Source organism: Canis lupus, chromosome 3, assembly GCF_048164855.1.
Source record: "Canis lupus baileyi chromosome 3, mCanLup2.hap1, whole genome shotgun sequence".
Lineage (NCBI taxonomy): Eukaryota > Metazoa > Chordata > Mammalia > Carnivora > Canidae > Canis > Canis lupus.
In genome coordinates, this window is record NC_132840.1 from 26,457,783 (window position 1) to 26,481,802 (window position 24,020).

The following is a 24,020-nucleotide window of genomic DNA, read 5'->3' on the forward strand; positions in this document are numbered from 1 at the left end:
CTATGGGACATGTCAAGTGACTAAAAAGGTGACCAATTGCCCAGGACTTTTAAAGAAGAGAGAAAAGTATTTCTCATTGTGTTAGGCTGTTTCCAAACTGTTTTCCAAACTGACATTTGGGGCAGGGTGATTCTCTGTGCCGGGGGTGTCCTGTCCGCCATGTGAGACATTTAGTAGCATCCCTGGCCTGTACCCACTGGATGCCAGTGGCACCCTCCACCTGCAGTTGTGACAACCCAGAACGTCTCCAGATATTGCCAGCTGTCCCCTGGGGGACAGACACCCCCCCCCCCCCCATTGAGACCCACCAGACTCCAGGATTCAGAAATGGGCTTCCTATGACCACTGCTTGGGCATCATGAGCTGCTTCTCGCTTGGGTGCAATTTTTCTTTGTTCCTTTTCCAAAAGGCTGACCTCATCCGCCTCATTTGTTTGTTTCCTTGACTCACCCTGCTGTAACCACAAGCAGCCTTCCTACTTTGAGGGATCCCAAATGACTTATCATGGGACTTTATATGTAAATTTGAAAGATTCTGGCTGCCTATATTGGGGGCAGGAAGCCTCAATTTCATTTTTAGCTCTGTTTGATATGCACTCCCCTAGAGTATTTCCGAGCATGGGGAGCTCCTGCCGACAATTTTACTGTGAGCACCTTTGCAGTTTGGTTTTCTGAAATCGCTGAGCATTTCTCTCCCTAAGTTTGGGTCTTAGCCCAGTGACTAGCAGATGATCTAAGGGCCAGGGCAGTCTGAAGTTGGCCAGAGCTTGAGGGATTTTCTGAAAGCCTGTGACCTGGGACTGGCTGTTTGAGAGCGAGGAGGAGGAAGAGGGAGTCAGGCCCTAGGATGGACCCACCCGGGATCATGCCACAGGGCTGTGCATCAGGCCCCTTGAGCAGGGCTGGCCTGTTTGCTGGCTCCTCTTGGGACCAGAGTAAGGGAGAAGCTGACTTTGAGATCCGGCTTCACAAAGCACAGTGTTGCCCTGAGGCCCGACATAACTCTGAGGTTGGAGGCCTCGCCTGACCCAGGCAGCCTTTTCCTTTGCTCCTTTGGGGAGTGAGGTCACCCCCGAGGAAGGAGGTTGGGTTCTGCTTGAGCTCCACCACTGCTTCTCCCTTGGGCAGCTTTCCCTGCCTCACTGTCTGCTCAGGGAAATGGGTTCTGGTTTCCTGGTAGGGGCTTTAAACTTAGCATCTGCCCTTGCACTGGAAAACCCCAGTTATCAGAAGATCTCAGTAGTGCCCACAGCTCTTGGATGCTACCGTTCTGTTCTGCAGTGGCTCCCAGAGGTTCGGATTACTAGGCCACCTCCAAAGCACACAATTTGAACTTGAGCAGTGGTTGGGATGCCCCTCCCTCTCGCCTCCTTCCCACACACCTGTGCTGGGAGCTCACACACTCACTATGGACTTGCACTTGGTGAGCATTGGAGAGTGCAAGGGAAGAGAAGTTAGGTCTGGCTGCCCAGGGCTCCTAGTCCCGGATGGCAAGGAAAGGACCCATGATGCTTGTGGACTCGAGACCACCAGCCCCACCAGCTGTGCCCCTCAGCACCTTGGTTCAGACATCAAGCCAGGACCCCCTCTTGCAAGCCAGAGAGTATCCCAGGTGCTCAGTCACCTTTGTTGAAGGTGTGGGGATAGGCAGGCTAGGTGAGCCTGTGTGTGCTCAGAGCAGAGTTTCTCGAGGGTGCCTGGAACCTTTGCTCTTTGGGGCTGTTCTTCCTGCCTTTACCTGCGCCAGAGCCTGGTGGAGCTCTGAGGCTTCCGGATTCCAGTGTCAGCGGTAGCCAGTCTGCTGGAGTAAAGCTGCCTTCCCAAAATAGCCACCCAGAGGGAAAGAGCAGCCCTGGAATTTGATCCCAATGATGACCATGACGGCCTTGCTCAGGCTCCCGGTCCCACCCAGCTCCACCTCCCTGACTGTCACCCAGGAACTGTTGATGGGTGTGGGAACCGGGTCTTTCCTGTCTCCTCTTCCCTCCTTCCTCTTTGTTCTTTCTCACCACCAGCTTTGAGATTAGATACAAACAATTCAGGAAAGATGTGCCAGCACGGGTGGTGGTGGTGGTAGTAGGGGGTGATCACAGGGTACAAACAGAGGAGGGAGCGCCTCTCCACAGGTGAGTGCACACCTATGGAGGGGCCAGGTGCTGGCAGAGAGCCCAGCCCCTGGCAACCGAGTCTGGTGCCTGGCCCCAGGTGGCAAGCCCGACAGGTCAGACAGGTGGAGCCGGCCCTCAGCCCACAAAGCAGGTAACCTGCCTTTTTTTCCCCCCCTGCTGGTTTAGTTCACTGTCAACTTCAGGGAACATTTACACCTTGAGAAAAATACTTTTGGGATTAGTAGAGAAAATCATGAATTTGTTTCTAGAGGATTTACTGTGTGTGTGCAGGAAATTTGGCCTTGGCATTAGAAGACACATTTCTAATTGTCTGATCTTTTGTTCCGAAAAGTAAATGTCTTAACAGGGCCTGGTTGCTTAACGGTGAGTGGGGAAGGCAGGGCCCCATCAGTATCCCAGGTGCTCGGTGATCCTTATTGAGGGGCTAAGGACCAGAGTTTTTCAGTTAGTACAGATGGAAAGCCTGTGGAAGGCTCTATGGTGGTTAGATGGGCTGTTTTCCATAAGGGGGGGTTTGGGCTGGGGGCTCTCTCTGCCTGGCAGCAGGGCTCAGTGTTAAATCAGGGCCGCACCCTCAGTCTCTACTCTGAGAAGCACTTAGGGGGTGGGGGAAGTGCCGGGCTTCTTCCAAAATTCAGATTTATGTTATAGCCCCTTGGGCTGGATTTTATTTTGAAATTGTCTGTGAAGTTCTGAAATTATGAAAGCCTGTCTCTGCAGCAGTTTCACTCCCGCTGTATTTAGCCCTTAGTGTCCAGGGGGATTTCTGGTCAGAGGACAGGAAGGGAGTGCAGGTCTAAAGCACAAACCCAGGACCCTGTATCCGAAACCAGGACTGCTTTTGTCCTGTCAGGCATCATTGAAGGTCCAAGTGGTCCGGGCGCGCTCCTCTCTGCTGCCGTCAGGGAACATCACCCACCAGGTCACTGGAGAGGGTTCAGAACAGGGGCCACCTGCCTAAACTGTCCTTGCTCCATCTATTTGTGCAGGGAGAGGACGGGGCTGCTGTTTCTGCTGCCGTTGAAACAGATGTTTTTGTTAAATGGTTTTCCTTTTTTGTTTTTGTTGTTGTTGCTGTTGTTTTTTCAATTCCAAGGTAATTTGTGATGTTTAGATTGCTTAGATCATGGGATATATCTGTTAGGATTCCTTCCTTTGCAAGTAAGACAGCAGTTCTACTCAAACTGACTTAAGTAGTTGGAACAGTAAGTGTTGTACAAAACCCTAATTCCAGAGGCTGGAATGGGGTGGCGGGGTGGATCCAGGGCTCGATGATGTCGGGGCGTTAGGTTCTCTCCATATTTCTGCTCGGCCATCCTCTGAACAATGTCTTCTATCTACCAGCTCTCTTCCGGCCAGCCTTCCTGGGCACCTCTTGTTAGGAGTGAGGAAATCCTTCTCGAAGCCCCAGCAGACTTTCCCACACATCTCATTGGCCAGAATGATGACTGAGGCCTGGCCAGCCCCAAAGGATAGGTGGCAAGGGAAGGGGCTGGCCGGGATGGCGTTGGTGAGGCCTGTGACTCAGAAGAGGCTGGGCTTACCTGAGCCAAGTCAGGGCCTGTGAGTAGGAGCAGAGAGGCACGGATTTGGGGCAGGTAACCAGGATCTGCTACATCAGAGACTTGAAATTGATTCAGATTTCTAACTGGCTTGGGGATTCAATAACCAATAATAATGCTCACTCTGAAAATACATGTATTTAATACTCCATTCTTTTTTTAAAAAAAAAAAAGATTTTTTTTTATTTATTCATGAGAGACAGAGAGAGAGAGAGAGAGAGAGGCAGAGACACAGGCAGAGGGAGAAGCAGGCTCCCTGCAGGGAGCCCGATGTGGGACTCGATCCTGGATCCTGGATCCTGGGATCATGCCCTGAGTCAAAGGCAGATGCTCAACCACTGAGCCACCCAGGCGTCCCAAAGGGAGCGTAATAGTCCATTCTTAACTCAAGGGCACTTCTAGAAAGTCACGGCGTCTGCTGTTCCCCGTTCACTTGCCAGACAACTCCTCTTCCCAGTGAGCTGGTGGTCCCGGTTGGTGGTCCTCAAGCATTTGAGCTGTTCTCCCTCCCGATGAACGTGCTGCTTCAGGCCTCCATCTTGTAAGGACTAGAATAGGAAACACTAAGAATTCTAAATATTCAGAGGTGTTAGCTGAGTAAGGTCCCCAGTTCTGCAGAGGGCAGAGGCAGCAGGCTTCTGGCTGGCAGCCCCCAAGAGCCAGCAGACATGCATGCCATTTACCCAGGGATGTTGCAGGTCCAATGGAGGGACAAGCGTGCACCAGTGTCACCTACCAGGGACTATGTGGCCTTTTCTTTTTTTTCCAGGGAAGGCACAAGTGGATCCTGAAATTCAGGAGAAACGGAGGTGCTGCCTGCCCTTCTGGGAATGCTGATTCCCCTCGACCCAGACTGACAATAATTGTTAAGGTTAAAACATCCGAGTAAGTCTTTTATGGACTTGTCCCAGAGATCTCCCACTGTTGTGTTATTTTTTTTTACCGTGTATTTAGGCTTATTTTTATTTTTTTCCATTTTACTTAGTTATCGTACAATGCAATATTGGTTTCTGGAGCAGAATTCACTGGTTTATCACTTACATATAACACCCAGTGCTCATCACAACAAGTGGCCTCCTGGATCCCCATCACCCACCTAGCCTCTCCCCCACCACCTTCCTCCATCAACCCTCCGTTCTCAATTGTTAAGAATCTCTTATAGTTTATCTCCCTCTCTCCTCCCCACTCCTTTGCATATGTTCATCTGTTTTCTTTCTTAAGTTCCACATTTGAGTGAGATCACATGGTATTTGTCTTTCTCTGACTGGCTTATTTCACTTAGCATAATACCCAGAATTCCATCCACGTTGTTGCAAATGGCAAGATTTCGTCCTTTTTGATGGCTGAGTAGTATTCTAGTGTGTGTGTGTGTGTGTGTGTGTGTGTGACATCTTTATCCATTCATCAGTTGATGGACATTTGGGCTCTCTCAATAGTTTGGCTATTGTTGATAATGCTACTATAAACATTGGGGTCCATGTGTCCCTTCAAATCTGTATTTTTGCATCCTTTGGGTAAATACCTATTAGTGCAATTGCTAGGTCATAGGGTAATTCTGTTTTTAACTTTTTGAGAAGATTCCATACTGTTCTCTGGAGTGGCTGCACCAGTTTGCATTCCTTTTTATTTTTTTTTTATTTTTTTGCATTCCCATCAACAATGCAGGAGGGTTCCTCTTTCTCTGCATCCTCACCAACACCTGTTGTTTCATGTGTTGTTCGTTTTAGCCATTCTGACAGGTGTGAGGTGGTATCTCATCGTGGTTTTGATAGAGTGATGCTGAGCATCTTTTCATGTGTCTGTTAGCCATCTGGATGTCTTTTTCAGAAAAGTGTCTATTCATGTCTTCTGCCCATTTCTTCACTGGATTATTTGTTTTTTGAGTGTTGAGTTTGGTAAATTCTTTATAGATTTTGGAGACTAACCCTTTGTCTGATACGTCATTTGCAAATATCTTCTCCCATTCCGTAGGTTGCCTTCTAGTTTTGTTGATTGTTTCCTTCAGTCTGCAGAAGCGTTTTATCTTGATGAAGTCCCAATAGTTCATTTTTGCTTTTGTTTTTCTTGCCTCAGGCAGTGTGTCTAATAAGTTTCTATGGCCGGGGTCAAAGAGGTTGCTGCCTGTGTTCTCCTCTAGGATTTTGATGGTTTCCTGTCTCATGTTTAGGTTTTATGGCCGTTTTGAATTTGTTTGTGTGTGGTGTAAAAAAGCGGTCTGGTTTCATTCTTTGCCTGCTGCTGTCCAGTTTTTCCAACACCATTCATTGAAGAAACTGTCTTTTTCCATTGGATATTCTTTCCTGCTTTGTTGAAGATGAGTTGATCATAGAGTTGTGGGCACCATTCTGAGTTCTCTATTCTGTTCCAGTGATTCCTGTGTTTGTTTTTGTGCCAGTACCATACTGTCTTGTTGACTACAGCTTTTGTAGTAGAGCTTGAAGTCCAGAATTGTGATGCCTTCAGGTTTGCTCTTTCAGGGTTGCTTGGGCTATGTGGGGTCTTTTGTGGTTTCATACAAATTTTAGGATTGTTTGTTCTAGCTCTGTGAAAAATGTTGACGTTATTTTGATAGGGATTGTATTAAATGTGTAGATTGCTTTGGGTACTGTAGACATTTTAACAATGTTTGTTCTTCCAATCCATGAGCATGGATTGCTTTTCCGTTTCTTTGTGTCCTCTTCAATTTCTTTCACAAGTGTTCTGGAGTTTTCAGAGTACAGATCTTCTATCTCTTTAGTTAGGTTTATTCCTAGGTATCTTATTGTTTTTGATGAAATTGCAGATGGAATCAATTCCTTGATTTCTTTTCTGCTGTTTCATTATTGATGTGTAGAGATGCAACATATTTCTGAACATTGATTTTTTATCTTGCAACTTTGCTGAATTCATGTATTCTAGCAATTTTTTGGTTGAGTCTTTCTGGTTTTCTGCGTACAGTATCATGTCTGCAAATAGCAAAAGTTTGACTTCTTCCTTACTGATTTGGATGTCTTTTGTTTCTTTTTGTTGTCTGATTGCTGAAGCTAAGGTTTCCAGTACTATGTTAAATAGTAATGGTGAGTGGACATCCTTGTCTTGTTCCCAACTGTAGGGGAAAGGCTCTCAGTTTTTCCTCATTGATGATGATAATAGCTGTGGGTCTTTCATATACGGCCTTTATGATGTTGGGGTATGTTCCCTCTATCCCTACTCTGTTGAAGGTTTTATCAAGAAAGGATGCCATGGGGTGGGCCACCTGGGTGGCTCAGTGGTTGAGCACCTGCCTTCGGCTCAGGTCGTGATCCTGGGGTCCTGGGATGAGTCTGCAATAGGGTCTCCTCAAGGAGCCTACTTCTCCTTCTGCTTATGTCTCTGCCTCTCTCTGTGTCTCTCGTGAATAAGTAAATTAAATCTTTAAAAAAAAAAAAAGGATGCTGTATTTGGTCAAATATGTTTTCTGCATCTGTTGAGGATCATACAGTTCTTATCTTTTCTTTTATTAATGTGATGTACCATGCTGATTGATTTGTGAGTATTGAACCACCCCTGTAGCCCAGGAATAAATCCCACTTGATTGTGGTGAATAATTCTTTTAATCACTTGCATTTTATTGAGAATTTTTGCATCCATGTTCGTCAGGGATATTGGCCTGTAATTCTTTTTGTGTGTGTGTGAGATTCCCCACTCTTTTTTTTTTTTAAGATTTTATTTATTTATTCATGAGACACACACACATACACACACACACACACACACACACACACAGAGGCAGAGACAGGCAGAGGGAGAAGCAGGCTCTATGCAGGGAACCTGATGTAGGACTCGATCCCGGGTCTCCAGGATCACGCCTTGGGCCAAAGGCAGCGCTAAACCGCTGAACCACCTGGGCTGCCCAAGATTCCCCACTCTTAAGGCAGGTTTCTCTCTGCCCAGGCTCTAACCTGGATGGAAGTCACTCACTGATCTGGGCAAGTCTCTGAAGCTCCTCTGAGCCACCATCACCTTCCTGCCGCTGAGTCAGGTTTTTGGAGATCACTTGCAAGAGCACAAAAATTTCCTTCTAGCTTTCAACATCATTGTGAAACTCAAGAGGACACTTAAATAAGACTGGTGGTGAAAATCGTGGTAGAAATCATTGGATTCCAGGCCTGGCGGGGGAGGGAGCAGGAGCACGTGGTGCAAAGCTGTGACTTGTTCTCACTACCAGGCTTCGGCCCCCAGAACGGGCATTTTAAAAGTGCTTGTTCTCGTGGTTCAGAACTGCTCACGCTTGTAATTTTGCACGCCTGTGATTTCTTGCCCATCTCTCTCTTCATGGGCACCCCAAGGCCCAAGATGGCCTCCACCCTCCCTGCCCAGCCTGGGGTCAGCACATTGTAGGTGCACAGTCAGCAGCTGATGGAAGAGATGTTCGTGCTTGCTGAGACATGTGCTATCGGATTGGGAAGGTTTCCTGAATGAATTTCCACATCTCCTGGATGAAGAGGGCGCCTCCTTTTCCAGGAATTGGAACATCCAAGAGCCATGTTGCCAGAATCCACTTTTTCTTTAGCGCCTAAAATTTAAGTGCTAGGAACTTAAAACTCCCTTGGTAGAGATGACTTCTGGTTTTCTTGTATTCCTCCCAGCTCCCTGGACCCGCAGCCCTGGCTCTGCAGTGAGGGGTGTTGGGCCGGGGACTCAGGAGAGACTCTGTAGGAAGTGAAGTGACGGCAAAAATCAGGGCTCTACTGAGCCTCGGGCCTTTGAAACATATTGTGTTAATGCAGCAGAAGCTCTCCTGGTGGTTGAGCCAAAGACCTTTCAGTAGAAGAGAATGTACATTTTAATCTAAGTACGTTTACTCTGACCTTGGGTTGCAACTTGGCAGGAAAGTCTGACTTGGTTCAAGACTGCTGCCTTGCCTGCTTTATTTTTATTTTTATTTTTATTTTTATTTTTATTTTTTTGCCTGCTTTATACTTCGGGGAACACAGTCGGATTTCATCCACTGACTGATTATTCACCCTTGCCTAAAGTTCTGACCTCGTGTCTGTGACTGGGGAGATTGTCCCTGAAGTCCAAGCCTCCCCTCTCTGACTGGGAAGATTGTCCTCTCTGTGAGGACCCTGGACTGAGGAAGAAGAGGGAGGACACTGTCCTGGCCACTATAACTGCCAGATCAGCCCTGGCCCCTGGGAGTAGCCTCCATAGGCAGACACCTTCACCCGCAACACTGCCCAGATTCAGAAAATGGGGTTCTGCGTGGAAGTTGGGGGCAGGGGCTACTGAGCAGTAGAAGGTACATCTGGTCTTGCTTTTTTAAATTTTTAAAAAATTTTTTAATTAATTAATTAATTTATTTTTTATGGTCTTGTTTTTCTGAGCCATCTTTTCCTTTGGTTCATTTTCTGAGCTAGAGGCTAGGCTGGATCCAAGGTGCAGCACCTCCTGGTCTCCCTCCCTCCCTAGAGCTCTGTGAGTGCTTGACCTTGCTGGGGTTTGGCGTGTGCCCCGTCCCTGGGAAGCATGCAGGCTCTTCCACCGAGCTGCCCTGACCTCGTGCTCTGCAACAGCAGTGCCAGGCTTGAGGCCACTGAGCGCCCCCGAGCCTGTTCCCGCCTCTCACACCACCATTGGCAGGGCCAGCCCGCCCCAGATGCTGTTCTGTACTCACGGGCACCACGAGTGCTGCTCCTGCTTCTTTCCCACGCAGCTGTCTTTACTGTGGGGGGCCTGCTGCTGTTTCTAGTACTTAGGAGTCCACCTCGTCCAGCCGGCCCGGGAGCCCCTCGGCTCCTGCTGGCCCCTGTGCTGATGTGAGGATGGTCACCACAGACAGTGAGTGCCATTGGCCCCGTCCCAGGCCCACTGAGTGGTCAGGAGCTCCAGCGCGGAGCCAGGATTCCTACTTCACGGGCCTCCAGCTGATTCTTGGGCACAGGACAGCCGTTGCCAGTGCTCTGACCTGACAGATGTGCTCTGCCGGAACTCACCTCTGGGATGAAACTGACATATTACAGGTGCATTTTCCACCCTAGAAAGCCATAATTAAAGCAGTCTGGTCTGGCTTGCTCTAGGCAGAGCATCACGGGTTCATCTGTTTGGTGGCAGAAGGCTAAGGTGAGAGCAGGCTCCCACCATCTCCGGCTGGACACCTAGCAGCCGAGGAAGGAGGCGGCATGTGCTCTGTATCCTGCTGAGCGTGTGTGGCAAGGCCGCAGAGGGGCTTTCTCCTCTCGGGCAGAGGCCCTGCCCACCCATACGCCGTCTTCATCCACAACCACTTGCGTGAAACCCGTTTCTGGGACCTCCCGGGCTGGGGAAGGGGACACAGTGACTCTCCCAGGAACACCACCCCTGTGTGTCCCCACCCCACACAGAAGAGGAACTGTCCATCAGTGGTCCACATCCAAAGAAGCTAGTGACTAAATATTCTAGAAGCTGCTGTGATGGTCAGCTGAGGCGTCAGTTTGGCCAGGCTGCAGTACCCAGTAACTCAGCCAAACACCCATCCGGGAGCTGCTGTGAAGGCCTTGTGCAGATGTGGGTGGCATATGTCACTGGTTGACTTTTAAGATTATTCTCGTTAATGTGGGTGGGCCTCGTCCAATCAGTAGAAAGGTCTTAAGAACAAAGCCGGGGGTTTCCCGAGGAGGAAAGAATCCACCTGTGGACTGCAGCGTCAGCTCCGGCCTGAGAGCGCCCAGCCTGCCAGGCTGCCCTAGCCAGCCCCACAGTCATGTGAGCCAGTTCCTTGAAATAAACCTCTTCATCTGTATCCCCTCCTGGTTCCACTTCCCGGGTAGGATGCTGACTGGTCCACTCTCTTGGGGGCGCCCGGGATGGGGGAGCGTTGTTCTCTTGCTCCCTTTTCGTGTGGCTGTAAAGTTCTAACCTTTTCTCTTCCTGGGAAGTGATGACTTTTTTTTTTTTTTTTCCTCTCCTGGTCAGTGAGTGGCGGGCCAGGCCTGTGGGGAGCTGTTGCCTGTCCCCGCTTTCTCCACCGTCCTCTTTCCTCCCCACGTTCCCTTCCCATCCACAGGTCCGAAGGAGAGGCAGAGCAGGCCTGCCCCCTGAGTCATCGTCAGGGCCAGCTGTGAGTGTTTCTTTGGCAGTGTCTTAGCTGGTTGTTGTGAGTAATAGTGAAGGAAGCAATCAGCAAGTATACTGCCCTAGAAGTGCTGCACGTTGTTGGGCCCAAGAGGGAAGAAATAAGCGAGAGGCGCTCGGAGCCAGCGTGAGACGCCAAAACCAGGATGTTGGAAGCTCTGCTCCGCCATGTTGGTTGGTAAGCCAGCTCGGGGGCCTGGAGCGGCCTGTTCATGGATGCTGAGGGGGGAAAAGCACCCCGGCTGGCTTAGGGAAGGTTTTTGGCTGGGAGAAGTTTGCACGCAGGAATAATAAAATCCAGCATTTACAGAGCACTTGGTATGTATGAAGCCCTGCTCTAAGCACTGGAAATGTAGTCTCAGGAGCAAGGGTCTGTTGTTACTTCTGTTTTACAGAGAAGAAAACAAAGTGCCACGGTAACAGGGGATGTGGCTGATAGAAATGGGGGATGGGATTTGAACCCGAGCAGTCTGGCTTGAGAATCCTTACTCTTAACCGGTGGCTGGTATCCTTGGAGATGGGCCTTGGGTGGCATCCCTGCCCTGTGGGCCGGCCTGCCGTGCAGAGTGGCTTGAACATAAACACACACCATTCCTCTTCCCCCACGAGGCAGATTGCGAAGGCAATCATTAGTTTTGGTGGGTGTGCCTGGGTGGGCATGAGGAAATGTGTCTGCCTTGAGGAGGATTTTTCCTTTTCAGTCAAGGCCAGGCCCAGGATGTTGACAGGAATGAGAAGTTGCTGGTGTTTCTGCCTCAGCGGCCAATGAGGAAGGTTCCTCCATGGGAGCTCAGCTAAAAGAGTCTGCTTCTCTGGGTTCACCCAGCTCTCCCTGCAGATGCCAACTTTGGGTTTGCCTTGGCAACAGGAAGGGGATCCAAGCTACCAGTAGTTGGGCAGCAAGGGCACAGGGGTCGCTTCTTGGGCCACGAGGTACATCCATGGCCTCCAGTGAGCCCGGATAACCCATCTTCAGGCCCTGTGCTTTGAGAGAGCCCACTGAACCAGCCTTTGGTCCTCGTCTGTCTTGCACTGGTGCCTTTGTGCTCTTTTTTTTTTTTTTTTTAAAGATTTTATTTATTTATTCATGATAGTCACACACAGAGAGAGAGAGAGAGGCAGAGACATAGGCAGAGGGAGAAGCAGGCTCCATGCAGGGAGCCCGATGTGGGATTCGATCCCGGGTCTCCAGGATCGCGCCCTGGGCCAAAGGCAGGCGCCAAACCGCTGCGCCACCCAGGGATCCCCTTTGTGCTCTTTGACGGAACCATGAGTGCTCCAGTCTCTGTCCCACTGATTTCTTCCACTCTCCAATCTAGTGCTATATAGAAATTCACACAAGTCTGAGAGGTGAAGCCAGGTGTCCGCTTTACTCCTCTGACCCCATTGACTAAGAGAAGCTTCTAGAGTCCATGAGGTGATGGGCCTTCTGTACCTTTGATGCAGGCCAAGATAACACCTGCTGTGACCCCCACCCCTACCGGCCTTCACACACCCCCATTGTTCCTCCTCCAGCCACTGCCTGCGGCACCTTCCCTGCTCATGCCCACCTGCTTGGACCCCATCTTTTGGTTCTGTCTTGTCGACCTCTGTGCTTCCTAGCGCTGAGGGACAAATGGGCCTGCTTCCATTTAGACCACTTTATGTAAGACGGAAGACCCATTAGAAAGGTATTCTGAGTCTAAGCTTGGCCCTGACGCATTTCTGGTCCAAGCCAGTCCTCCTTGTCTTCATGCTGGAGAGCAGAGTGGGCAGCCAGGCTCTCTTGAGCAAATCGGATTCCTGTGGGAATTGTTCTGTTTCTCCTCAGAGCTCAGAGAGCTTGCCTCAGAGAGGGCCCCTTTGTAACGCACATTGGACTGGCCACACCCGTGCCCACTTGGCCACAAATTCCCCTGCGCTCCCCAGACCCGTGGAGCCGGGCGTGGGCTGAAGTGGGGCCGATGGAATGCCCGGAATGCCGGCTGCAGTGACAGACCAACACTCAGATCCCTCACGGGAGTTTTGACCAAGGCAGCATTTGGGATGGCTTCTGAGCAGAAGTCTTTTTATTTTTCCCAGTTTTAGGCAGAAATGAAGAATGCTTGCCTTCTCCCAACCACCAATTGATTCAGGATCTTGAGCTTTGCAATTTTAATTTTAAGAACCACACTCTTGGGTTGTGATCTAACTGGCCTATTGAGTTCAGGTAAAATTATTTGCAAGTAACCTCTTTTGGTATCTAGCAGTGCTTTTTGTTTTGCCAAAACAGAAACCAGAAAAATGGTGCTTCTCAGATACAGTTCACCTGCAGAACTTCCTGAATGATAAGTAATGAAACAAATAAGCAGGCTTTGCGTCCATTCCAGTCTTTGTAGGAAACCAATGTCTTTTTGGCAATTTACTTCTGCAGTCTTTAGAACAGATACATAGGATATACTCTGGCATTTTTGTATCTGACAGTAGATTGGGACAAAGAGGGGCCACTTCTCCGTCTGTCTCTCATGCACGCACACATGCACACATACTGGATCTGAGGGCGCCCACATGATAAGTCAGGGATGGTGACAGCCCTGTGCCCTGGACACTTGGCTTTGCCAAGACTCCCTTTGCTGTTCCCCAGTAGCAGGGTTGGCTTCATGGACTTGTCACCTCTGTGCTCAGCTGGGCCTGTCTTTGGACTTGAAATTTGTAATTTTTGGACAAAGGTCCCACATTTTCATTTTGCCCATGAATTATGTCGCTGTTTCTATCAGCCTGCCACAGGCCATCAGGCTGCAGGTCCAGAGGACTCTTGTGCCACATCAAACTCATAACCTGAGATGGGATCCGGCCTTGGGGCCCACTTCCCCGGAGTTCCTGGCACAGAGCAGGCGCTCCAGCAAAAGACATAACTGACTCATCCAGAGGGTCAGGGTGAGTGGAGCTGAGTGGGACCAGAATCTTCCCTCCAGCCGCCCCCGGAGGATACACACAAATAGGGAACTCAGGTCCTATGCATGGGGTTGCCTCAGGTGGTAATCAGAAACTGATTCATCAGAATTTGGAGAGGAATTTTGGTTTGGTGAATTGTATCTATTTGGGGATTATTCTGTTAATTTGCTGGGGCTGTCCTAGCAAAGAACCACAGAGTAGGTTAGCTTAACCAACAAAAATTTGTTTTCTCTCAGTTCTGGAGGCTGGAAGTCCAAGGTCAAGGTGTCAGCAGGGTTGGGTCCTCCTGAGGCCAGCCTCCTGGCCTTGTAGGCTGCGTCCTCCCCTCCGCCTTCACAGGGTCTCCCCTTTGTATCCACTGTGTTCAAATTTCCCCTTTGGAAAGGGCCCAGTCATGTTGAATTAGGACCACCCTAATGAGCTCATTCTAACTTAATCACCTCTTTAAAGACTCTGTCTCCAAATAAAGTCAAATCCTGAGGTTCCAGGGCTTAGAATTTCAACAAATGAATGGCGGGGTTGGGGGCGGGGGTGCTGGGTGGTGGTTGGACACAGTTCAACCTGTCTCTAAGATTATTCCAGGCACTTCAGAATCTTGTTTTAATAGCTCAACAATATCTTCCCAGTCTGAGAAGGCGAGAATTGTCGACTCCAGGGTCTGTTCTCCAATGCAGGAAGAAGCGACATGAGACTCAGTGGCCAGCAGAATGTGGCTGTGGGTGGTTGCTCAAGGGTGTGAGGCGTGGGTTACTTAATACTGGCTTCCAGATAGACACAGGAAGAGTGACGGTACAGAGGATGGGAGCCAGCTGTTCCCAAGTCCTGTGGGGCCTGAGCGAGAGGAAATGAGTGTGAGCAGGATTCTGGTCAGAGCCGGGAAAAGACCTTCAGGCCTGAGGGTGGGGTCGAAGGTGGGGGTCGGAGGCTGAGGTCGGAGAACAGGAAGTGTGGTCTGGAGACCCACACTTGGTCACTTGGGGTGTCCTAGGAGGCAGGGCCGGGCTTATAACTGCTTCAAATGGCCTATGAGCTTCAGGGGCCCTAAGTCTGATGCCTCCATCTGGGGCTAGGCCTGGGCATCTGTACACGTAGGAAGCTCCCCACGTGAGGTGATAATTATTGAAGCTGGTTCATGGCTTTCTGGAGCTTCTTTTACTTTTGTACTTGTTTGAAATTTTCTGTAATTAAATTTTTTTTTTTAAAGGGAGGGGGTGTCTGGTGGCTTAGTTGGTAGAGCATGTGACTGATTTTGATTTTGACTTGATTACAAGCTTGTGAGTTCGAGTCCCCCGTTGGGTGTAGAGATTACTTAAAATCTTAAAAAGAGAGAGAAGGAGGGGGGGGAACTCCCAGGAGCTTCTGCTGCCAGCCCCGGTTAGGACGAAGATGGGAAGGAGGAAGCTTTGAACCTGCTTCTGGGCTCCCCTTGACCTGGGGGGGAGCGGCGCCCCCTGGTGGCGAGAGGCGGCACGACACACACACACAGCCGGGTCAGGACCTGCAGTCCGCGTCCAGGACGGGGTGTGTCCCAGGAGGACCCCAGAGGAGGAAGCCAGGCAAGCCCTCACAGCAGGTTCCTAGCCTTTGTTATATACCACGGACCCCTGTGCCCACCTAGTGATGCCTGTGGACCCAAAAGATAAAGGCGAAAAATAAAATACTTGGGATTACAAAGCAGAACAATCATAATGCAATGTAATTATCCAACTAGTTGATAAAGCCACATTTGTTGTAGCGTAGATATGTGCCCCTTATCAGCATATGAAATAAGATCCAGCAGAAGCTGTGCTAATGATGACTATAATTTAAAAAGAGTGATGAGCATTAATGGCCTTTAGAGAAATCTGCATCCGTGGTATGAAAATGTCCGCAGTTTGTGTTGCGGACAGAATCACAGGTGCTGTGAAAAACTCCTAGGACTTGTTACCTGTATTTGTCAGGGAATGCTACATTCCTGTGGGAAGTTGGTGAGAGCAGAAGTACCCAGTCATCCTCAAGGTTACTGACCTAGTAAGGGTAAGGACCCTGCTTTAGGAGGCAGGCAGGGCCCCGCTGCGCCTACCTCAACGTGGCCCAAGTGACCGTCATGTGGCTGCTGCATATTCTTATCACTCATCCTGCAAACACTGACGGAGGACCCACTGTGTGCAGACACCCTGCACGACGCAGACCGGGTCTCTGCCCTTAGCAAGTGTGCAATCTATGGAGAGACAGGTGATAAATACACATAGGTGCCATCTTCCTATTGACTATCTTACATGTAATATAACAATGTTTCCTGAAAATTGTTATGTAATTCTTCGTAGCAAACATTTTCTCTTAATTCCGTTTGCCTTAAAGCCACGTTTTCAAACTAGTGAAGCCCAGGGTCCCTTTTTATTTTTTATTTATTTTTTAAAAGATTTTATTTATTTATTTGAGAGGGAGAGCAAGCACAAGCAGGGGGGGGCAGCAGGCAGAAGGAGAGGGAGAAGCAGACCCCCCATGGAGAAGGGAGCCCTATGTGGGGCTCAATCCCAGGACCCCAGGATCATGACCTGAACCAAAGGCAAGCGCTTAACTGACTGAGCCACCCAGGTGCTCCATTCCCTTTTTATACAGCAAAAGAAATCTGTCCTCTGGAAGATTCTGAGGGGCATCTGGGAAGGAGGGGTGCTCATGTGTTTTATCTCCTTCCCGAACTCATCAAGAGTCCCTTCAGAGTCACGGCTTGTTCACAGAAGCACTGTTCACAATGGTGAAAAGGTGGAAACAACTGAGGTGTCTATCACCAGATGAATAGAGAAGCAAAACAGTCATACAGTGGACTATTATTTGGCCATAAAAGGAAATGCACGGGCTACAACTTGGGTTGACCTTGAAGACATCATAGCAAGTGAAAGAAGCCGTACACAGAAGGGCTACCTGTCATCTGATTTGGTTGGTATGAAACATCCAGAAAAGGCAAACCCATGGAAACAAAAAGTAGGTTAGTGGTTGCTAGCGCTGGGGAGAAAAGGCAGTGGGGTTACAGCTTAAGGAGTACAGAGTTTCTGTTTGGGGTGATAATAAAGTTTTAGAAACAGTGGCAATGCTTACATAATCTTGTGACTGTCATTGATGCCACTGGTTTGTGTACTTAAAAATAGTTAAAATGGCAGTGTTTTATGTGATATGTATTTCACTACAATTAAAAAAAAAATCACTGCTTAAAGATATCTTTCTGGTTACACCACGTGACCCACCCCCTCCCCCATGCTTTCCCAGTCACACAGTGGCCCTGGCTCCCTCTTCAGTCATCCTCCATACTTGGTCCCTGGGAGCTCTCAGGTCTTGTGACCTAAGTGCTACCTTTATGCTGACTGCTTCCCATTTTTGTCTCTAGATAGGTCCTCCCCTGGAACTCTGACTGCTCCACCACTTGGGCTGTCCAGAGGTAACATAATGTGTTCAGAACCGAGCTCCTGCTCTTGCCTCCCCAGAAACCTGTTCCCTCCAGTGAAGAGCAACTCTGTCCTTTAATCTTAGAAGTTTAGACTGTTTCTTGACTCCTCATTGGCTCACATTCACATCTGAGCCTCCAGTAAATCCTCTCATCTCTGCGTCCAGAATGTATCCATGACCTCAACCTCCACCATCCCTTGCCTGGATGATGCAGGGGCCTCTAAGCCAGGCTTTATTTTTTACAAGTAGCTTGAGGCACACCTCTGCTCAGCCCTCCAGTGGCTCCCATGTCGCCCAGTGTGTAGAAGCTAAAGCTCTCACATTGACCAGAGGCTTTGCATGCCCCCCTTGCCCCTCTCTGCCACCACTCCAGCCACAGTGGCACCTGCTGTTCCCTGAACAAAGAAGCGGGCTCCTCCTCAGGGCCTTTGTGTGTGCTCTTTCCTCTCTGCCCAGGACATTCTTTCCCTGAGTGACCCAGTTCTCACTCACTCAACATCAGGATCTTGTCAGACACCATCCCACTGGAGTCACCTTCTCTGGACACCTGTATGAAGCACCCCCTTCACCCACCCCACCCAGCACCCCCTGGCCCTATTACCCGGCTTTACTCTTCTCCCCTACACTGACCACCATCAGACACATTGTGTGTTTGTTGATTGTTTACCATCTCTCTTGACCAGAAGGTGAGAGATTTGGTGGTATTCTGTGTCATAACTTCAGATAATTAGCAGCAGCTCAATAGATAAGTATGGAATGAATAACTTAGTAGAACCCTTTGATTCACTGAAATTCTACAATATTCTTCAAACACTGCTTCCTTATAAGCACTAATAAATTACTTGGCGTATGTATAATGTCTCCACTTTACAAAACAAAACCCTGGGCTAACCCTCAGACCCATCTTCCCTGTATTGGCTGTTTTTTTGTTTTTGTTTTTAAAGATTTTATGTTTAAGCAATCTGTACACCCCACACAGGGCTCAAACTCAAAGCCTGGAGATCAAGAGTCTCACACTTTGCCCACTGAGCCAGTCAGGCACCCTGTATTGGGGGTTCATATTGGTTAAGGCAGAGACCAGGGTGCTGTAATAAGGAGCCCCCCCCCATATCCAGTGGCTCCAAGGAAATAGATGTTTCTTCCTCCCGCGCACGCCGGTAAAGGGGAGCGGGCCCAGTTAGCGGGCACCCTAACACCCACCTGGGTTCAGAGATCTGGGTTCTTTCCATCTTCCTTCTGCAGTATCCTGCAGATCGTGCTCCTGGTCTGCATGTCCACACTGTGTGGCTGCCTCAGGACCTCAGCATTCCGATGAAAGGAAGGGGCAAGAGTGGAAGGCCATGTGCTGTGTTTGAGGGCCCACACCTAGAAGTAGCCCAGTGTCGCCATCCACCTTTCAGGTGAGGCCAAGTCATATGAGCATACGTAGCTGCCAGGGGCTCTGGGGAAAAGCAGGCTCTGGCTGGGTGGCCATGTGCCCAGCTACTACCACATTGCCAAAGAAATAGCTGCTGTTGGCTCCATTTTAGAGATGAAGAAGCTGAGTCTAAGAAACAAATCACTTGTTCAAGTTGGTGCCCCTAGCTAATCTTGGCAAAGTTAAGTGGCCCCTTTTAGGTCATGCAGTGTATCTGTTTGCTACCCCTGTGTCACCAGTGACACAAACTTGGTGGCTCCTAAATCAACACCAGGTTATTATCTCACAGTGTCTGTAGGTCAGAAGTCGATTGTGACTCAGCTGGATCTCTTGCTCTGGGTGTTGCACACCCTGTGCTGGCCGGCTGTGTCCTCAGCCTCCGCGTGCAGGTGGCTGTGGTTTTCAGGCCACCCTCATTTCCCAGCAGCCTTCCCACATTCATGGGCCCACTGGCGACATTGCAGAGGGCAGCGGTGGGATCCTCACGTCAGAGCCCCCTCCTAGGGATCGCCCTCACTCTTGACATTTCCCTGATTTCCTCTTTTGCTACTAGCCAAAAAAACCTGCTTCTTTTGAAGGGTTTCCTCTCTGCCCAGGACTGGGCCAGGCCAACCTGAATAAATCCTAGCCTCTGGAGGCCCATTGACACAGGACCTGACCTGTCAGCACGGGCCACAGACTGGGTGGCTTAAATGGATAGACCTTGCTTTCTTGTGGTTCTGGAGGCTGGAAGTCCCAGACCCAGGTGCTGGCAGGTTTGGTTCCTGGAGAGAGCCCATTTCCTGCCTTACACATAGATGGATGGCTTTTGCCGTATCCTTCCATGGCCAAGAGAGAAGCAGCAAGCCATCTGGGGTCTCTTCTAAGGCCACTAATCCCATCATGGGGCCCCACCCTTGTGACTTCATCTAAACCGAATCACTTCCCAAAGACCCCTGGCTCCTAATACCATCATACTGAGGGTTAGGACTTCACATGGGCTTGAGGGGCGGAGAGGACAAACATCCAGTGCATAACAGGCTTCAATTACGTCTTCAAAATTAGCCTCCCAGCAGCATTTAGTGTTTGGTTAATACCAGAGGACAGGAATCTTGGGGGGATGGGGTTGGTTTTTAGAATCCTGCCTACAGCTGGGGTTAGGACAGGAACAAGATTAGAACTTGGGTTGTCACTGTACCACAGGACCCCTCTCCTGGGGCCAGCAGTGTACCTCAAGGCAGTGCTACCTGCAAAATGAGTCCCCAAGCAGAGGTACAGAGAAAGATAGCCTTTTCTTCCAGTGGCTTAGCTTTTTAACAGATCTGGGTGTCTAAGAACTGCAGTCTGGGGGCTCCTCAAAACCGAGGCCTGGGTGCACAGGTGAGAGGGCTGGGTGCACAGCACACCAGGGTGGGAGGTGGGAGGGCTGGGTGCACGGCACACCAGGGACAGCAGCTTTCAGAGTTTGGGAGGTGCGGAGTGGGGAGGCTCAAGGTGTCGGGAGAGAGTTTAAATACATCCCACTGAGACCTGAGGGCCTCTGTGGGAACATAGCCCCACAAGATGGTGCCCCTTAAAGAGGGAAGAGGCCCCCCGACTCCAGAAACGCGGCTGGTCAGGCTGGTCCTGGCCTTTCAGCTGTGTGGCCCAACGGCCTCATGAGCATGCCAGGGGTTGCATAACCTCCTTGGGGCGGGGGGGTGGAGGTGGGGGAATACAGAGAGGGGGCCCCTATGGGCCGAGTTCCTCTTCCACAGCATTGCTCATTGTGGCACCGGGGAAGGTAGGGGCAAGATGGGCCATATTCTCCTCCAAACGGGGAAATGAGAAAGGTGACCAGCCCGCATTTCTATCAACAACGTAAGAAAAAGTCCCCCTTCTGTTCTAGTTTTTAAAATCATGTACATGAAGGGGCTCCTGGGTGGCTCAGTTGGTTAAGCATCCAACTCTGGGTTTTGGCTCAGGTCATGATCTCAGGGTCCTAGGATCAAGTTCACGTGTGGGGCTCTGACTTCAGTGGGGGGTTGGCTTGAAAACTATCTCTCTCCCCCCCCCCGCACCTCTTCCTCTCTCTCTATTTCTCTAAAAATAAATAATAAATCTTTAAAATCACATACATGGCTAGTTACTTAGGTTGGTGTTACACTCTGAAAATTGTTTAGGGCTCCTCTGACTTCGAGACAAGTTGTCACCCCTTTTGCTGTTGTCCGAGGAGGAGGATCTTGTGCCAGTGACTGGGGGGGAGAAGGGAAGAAAAGTCAACCAAAGCCGATCTGCCTCTGGAGCCACTGGCCATGATTATGGGGCTACTCCACATCTGGGCCCCTCATTCTGCAGTCAGGCAATTGCAGTGCAGGGACGGCAGTCATGATGTGCCAGGGCCTTGGACATGGAGCAACAGACAACTGCCAGCTCGCTTGGCGCAAATTCTAGAGAGATGACTTGGGGTCAAAGGAAGACTCCATCTGCGTATCTTACCAATTCCCCAAGGGGGACGGAGGGAGGGAGGGCTGGGAGCCCAGAAGTGGAAAATGTGGCTCATAGGGATTGCATTCCCTGTGGGATGGGAACCGTTGGGGACAGCCTGGAGCCTGAGGTTTTTCTGGGTCCGCTGTTCTCTGGGTCAGTCTTCCTTGTGGGGCCAGCAGCCCCTGGGATAGGAGAAGCAGAGCCCAGGAGCTCTATGGAGAGGTGGGGAGCCTGGAGTCAGTGGCTCCCTTTGGTGGAGACCATACTAAGTAGCTTAAAATCACCCAGCAACCTGGCAGTCATGAGTCTCACTTCCTAGACCCTCGGGGCAACATTGGGGAGCTCAGGCTGTGGAAAATTAGCTACAAGCTTCATTTGAAGTGATTTGAAGGTATATCATTGCATGTCTCTTCCTCGCACCAACCGCCCCCCCCCCCCCCGCCCCTGCCATACCTACAGTGAGAAGTCTGGTTCTTTGAATATTCTTTCCCAGTGCAAGGAAAACCAAGTGATCTCCTGACCAGACTTGCCTGTAAAATAGCCAACCACTCACCTGGGAAGGTGGGCAAAGGGCTTTCATTTCAATAAAGCAAGAAACATATAGTCAGGCCTGGTCTGTGACACAGCCTCTTGCCGGACCTCTCCTGTCCCTCATCCTCCCTCAAACATGCAAAGGATTAAATGACTCTGATCTTGATGGGAGAGGGGGCAGTCTATTCCAGGCTCTTGCCCAGCCACGTGCCAAAGCCCAGGGCTGATTGCACAATCCAAGCCTAAAACTATTCATATCCGTAAAAAGCTGAGAAGCTTCATTGACAGCACTCTCTGCTGCTGCGGTCTGTTCATTATCTGGGGTCCTCTCAGGAGGAGGTCAGGGGCTTCTGAAGTGACTCAGAAGGAAAGCAGCTGCTCTTCTGCTCTGCAGAGCAAAGTCCATGAATATGCTTGCTCAAGCTCTGAGAATTGTTTTTAGTAAATTCTTTTCTGATTAAAGAAGAATATATGCTCATTCCAGCATTGCTAGTAATAGCCCAAACCTGGAAACAACCCGTGTCCAAAAGCATTGGTCTACATTCCAAAATGTAGAATGGATACATATATTAGCCATACAACAGAATACCATATGGTGATCAAAATGAATGAACTGCTGCAGCTTTGTGTGAGAACGTGGGTAAATCTCACAAAAATGATGTTGAGCAAAAAGCAGAAGACACAAAAGGAAAGTAGAGTGTGATTCCATTGATGTGAAGTTCAAGACAGGCGAACTATACCATTTTGTTTAGGGATGCATGCATGAATGGTTTTGTAAAAAGAAAGGAAGTGACTGAAGCGGAAGAAAGGTTTGGGGAGGTTTCTGGTGTGCTGGAAATATTATATTTTTTGCTCTGGGTGAGTATTTGTTGTATAATATTAGATTGTACCTTGTATTTTAGGTAATTTTCAGTATGTATATTTCAGAATACAGTGTTTTTAAAAGTTAGATCCAAAAGGTCTATGCCTATGATAATCTTTGCCTTTTGTGAATCACATGCAAAAGCAAATCTAATGTACACTAAAACCCACAAAACATCATTGAAGGAAATTAGCGATGACCTAAATAAATGGAAAGCCATCCCATGTACATGGATAAGAGGATTTAATATCATTAAGATAGCATTATCCCCCCAATTTATATACAGATTCGAAGAAATCACTATTAAAATCCCAGCTTGCTTGGTTGCTTGTTTTCTTCTTTCTTTCTTTCTTTCTTTCTTTCTTTCTTTCTTTCTTTCTTTCTTTCTTTCTTTCTTTCTTTCTTTCTTTTTCTTTCTTTCAAGAAATGGAAATGCCAATTTGGCATATGCAAGCAACCCCAAACAGCCAGAATAATATTGAAAAAGAAAAGTAATGTTGGAGGACTCATACTTCCCCATTTTAAAACTTACTACAAAGCTACACTAATGAAACACTGTTGTACTGGAAAGGAAGGAAATATAGGTGTAAATCTTCATGAGCTGGGACTAGGCAGTGGGTACTTGGATATGATACCAAAAGCACAGCAACCAAAGGGTAAAAAATAAGTACATTGGACATTGTCAAAATAAAAACTTTTATGCTTCAAATTATCAAGAAAATGAAAACACACAGAAGGGAAGATTTTATAAGTCATATATCTGATGTGAGTCCAGTATCCAGAAATATAAAGAACTCCTACTCCTTAATACCAAAAGGACAGAAGAATAGGCAAGGGAATGGAAGACATACACTTCTCCAGGAAGAATATGCAAAGGATGAGCCAGCACATGGAAAGATGTTTCATATCATTATTAACTAGAAAAATGCAAATCAAAGCCACAACGAGACACCACTTCACACCACTAGGATGGCTAGAATAAAAAATAATAATAAAAAGTGTTCAGAAAATGGAGAGAAATTGGAACCCTCCTGCATTGCTGTAGGAATATAAAAAGTTGCAACCAGTTTGAAAAAGTCTGGCAGTTCCTCAAAAAGTTAAACACAGAGTAACCATATGACCAGCAGTTCTATTCCTAGATGCATAGCCAAAAGAATTGAAAAATGGGTCCACAAATGTTTAAACAGCATTATTCATAATAGCCAAAAAGTGTGTTATCAGCATATAAAAACGGAAAATGTGGTGTACCCATTCATTGGAATATTGCTTGGTCATAAAAATAAATGAAATATTATACAAGCCACAATGTGGATGAACCTTGAAAATACTCCAAGCGAACGAGGCCAGTCACTAAAGAGGACCTACTATCTGATTGCATGTATGCAGGTACCGGGACTGGCAAATTCACAGACATAGAGGGTGGGTTAGGGATCTCCTGGGGCTGAGAGAGGCAGTAAACGGGGAGTGAGTGGCAACAGTTTTTCCAGGTGAAATCATTGTGGAGTTAGATAAAGACGGTTGCGCAGACTTGGGAATATACTACAAACTATGGAATATGGAATCGTACACAGAAAAGGGTTATTTTATGGTATGTGAATGGTATCTCAATTAAAACACATGAAATTTTCAAAAATCTAAAAACCAGTAAATCGGGAATTAATTTAA

General features: G+C 48.6%; 1 long non-coding RNA gene across 1 annotated transcript in view; it reads left to right on the forward strand.

Moving 5' to 3' along the window:
- The window catches only part of LOC140630129 (uncharacterized), a 35,662-nt gene extending 11,666 nt beyond the window's left edge, over nucleotides 1-23,996 (forward strand). The window contains exons 2-3 of the long non-coding RNA XR_012027915.1: nucleotides 4,460-4,575; nucleotides 7,603-23,996. This is a non-coding gene — a long non-coding RNA (uncharacterized lncRNA). The remainder of the gene's footprint in view (nucleotides 1-4,459; nucleotides 4,576-7,602) is intronic.
- The last annotated feature ends 24 nt before the right edge of the window (nucleotides 23,997-24,020 follow it).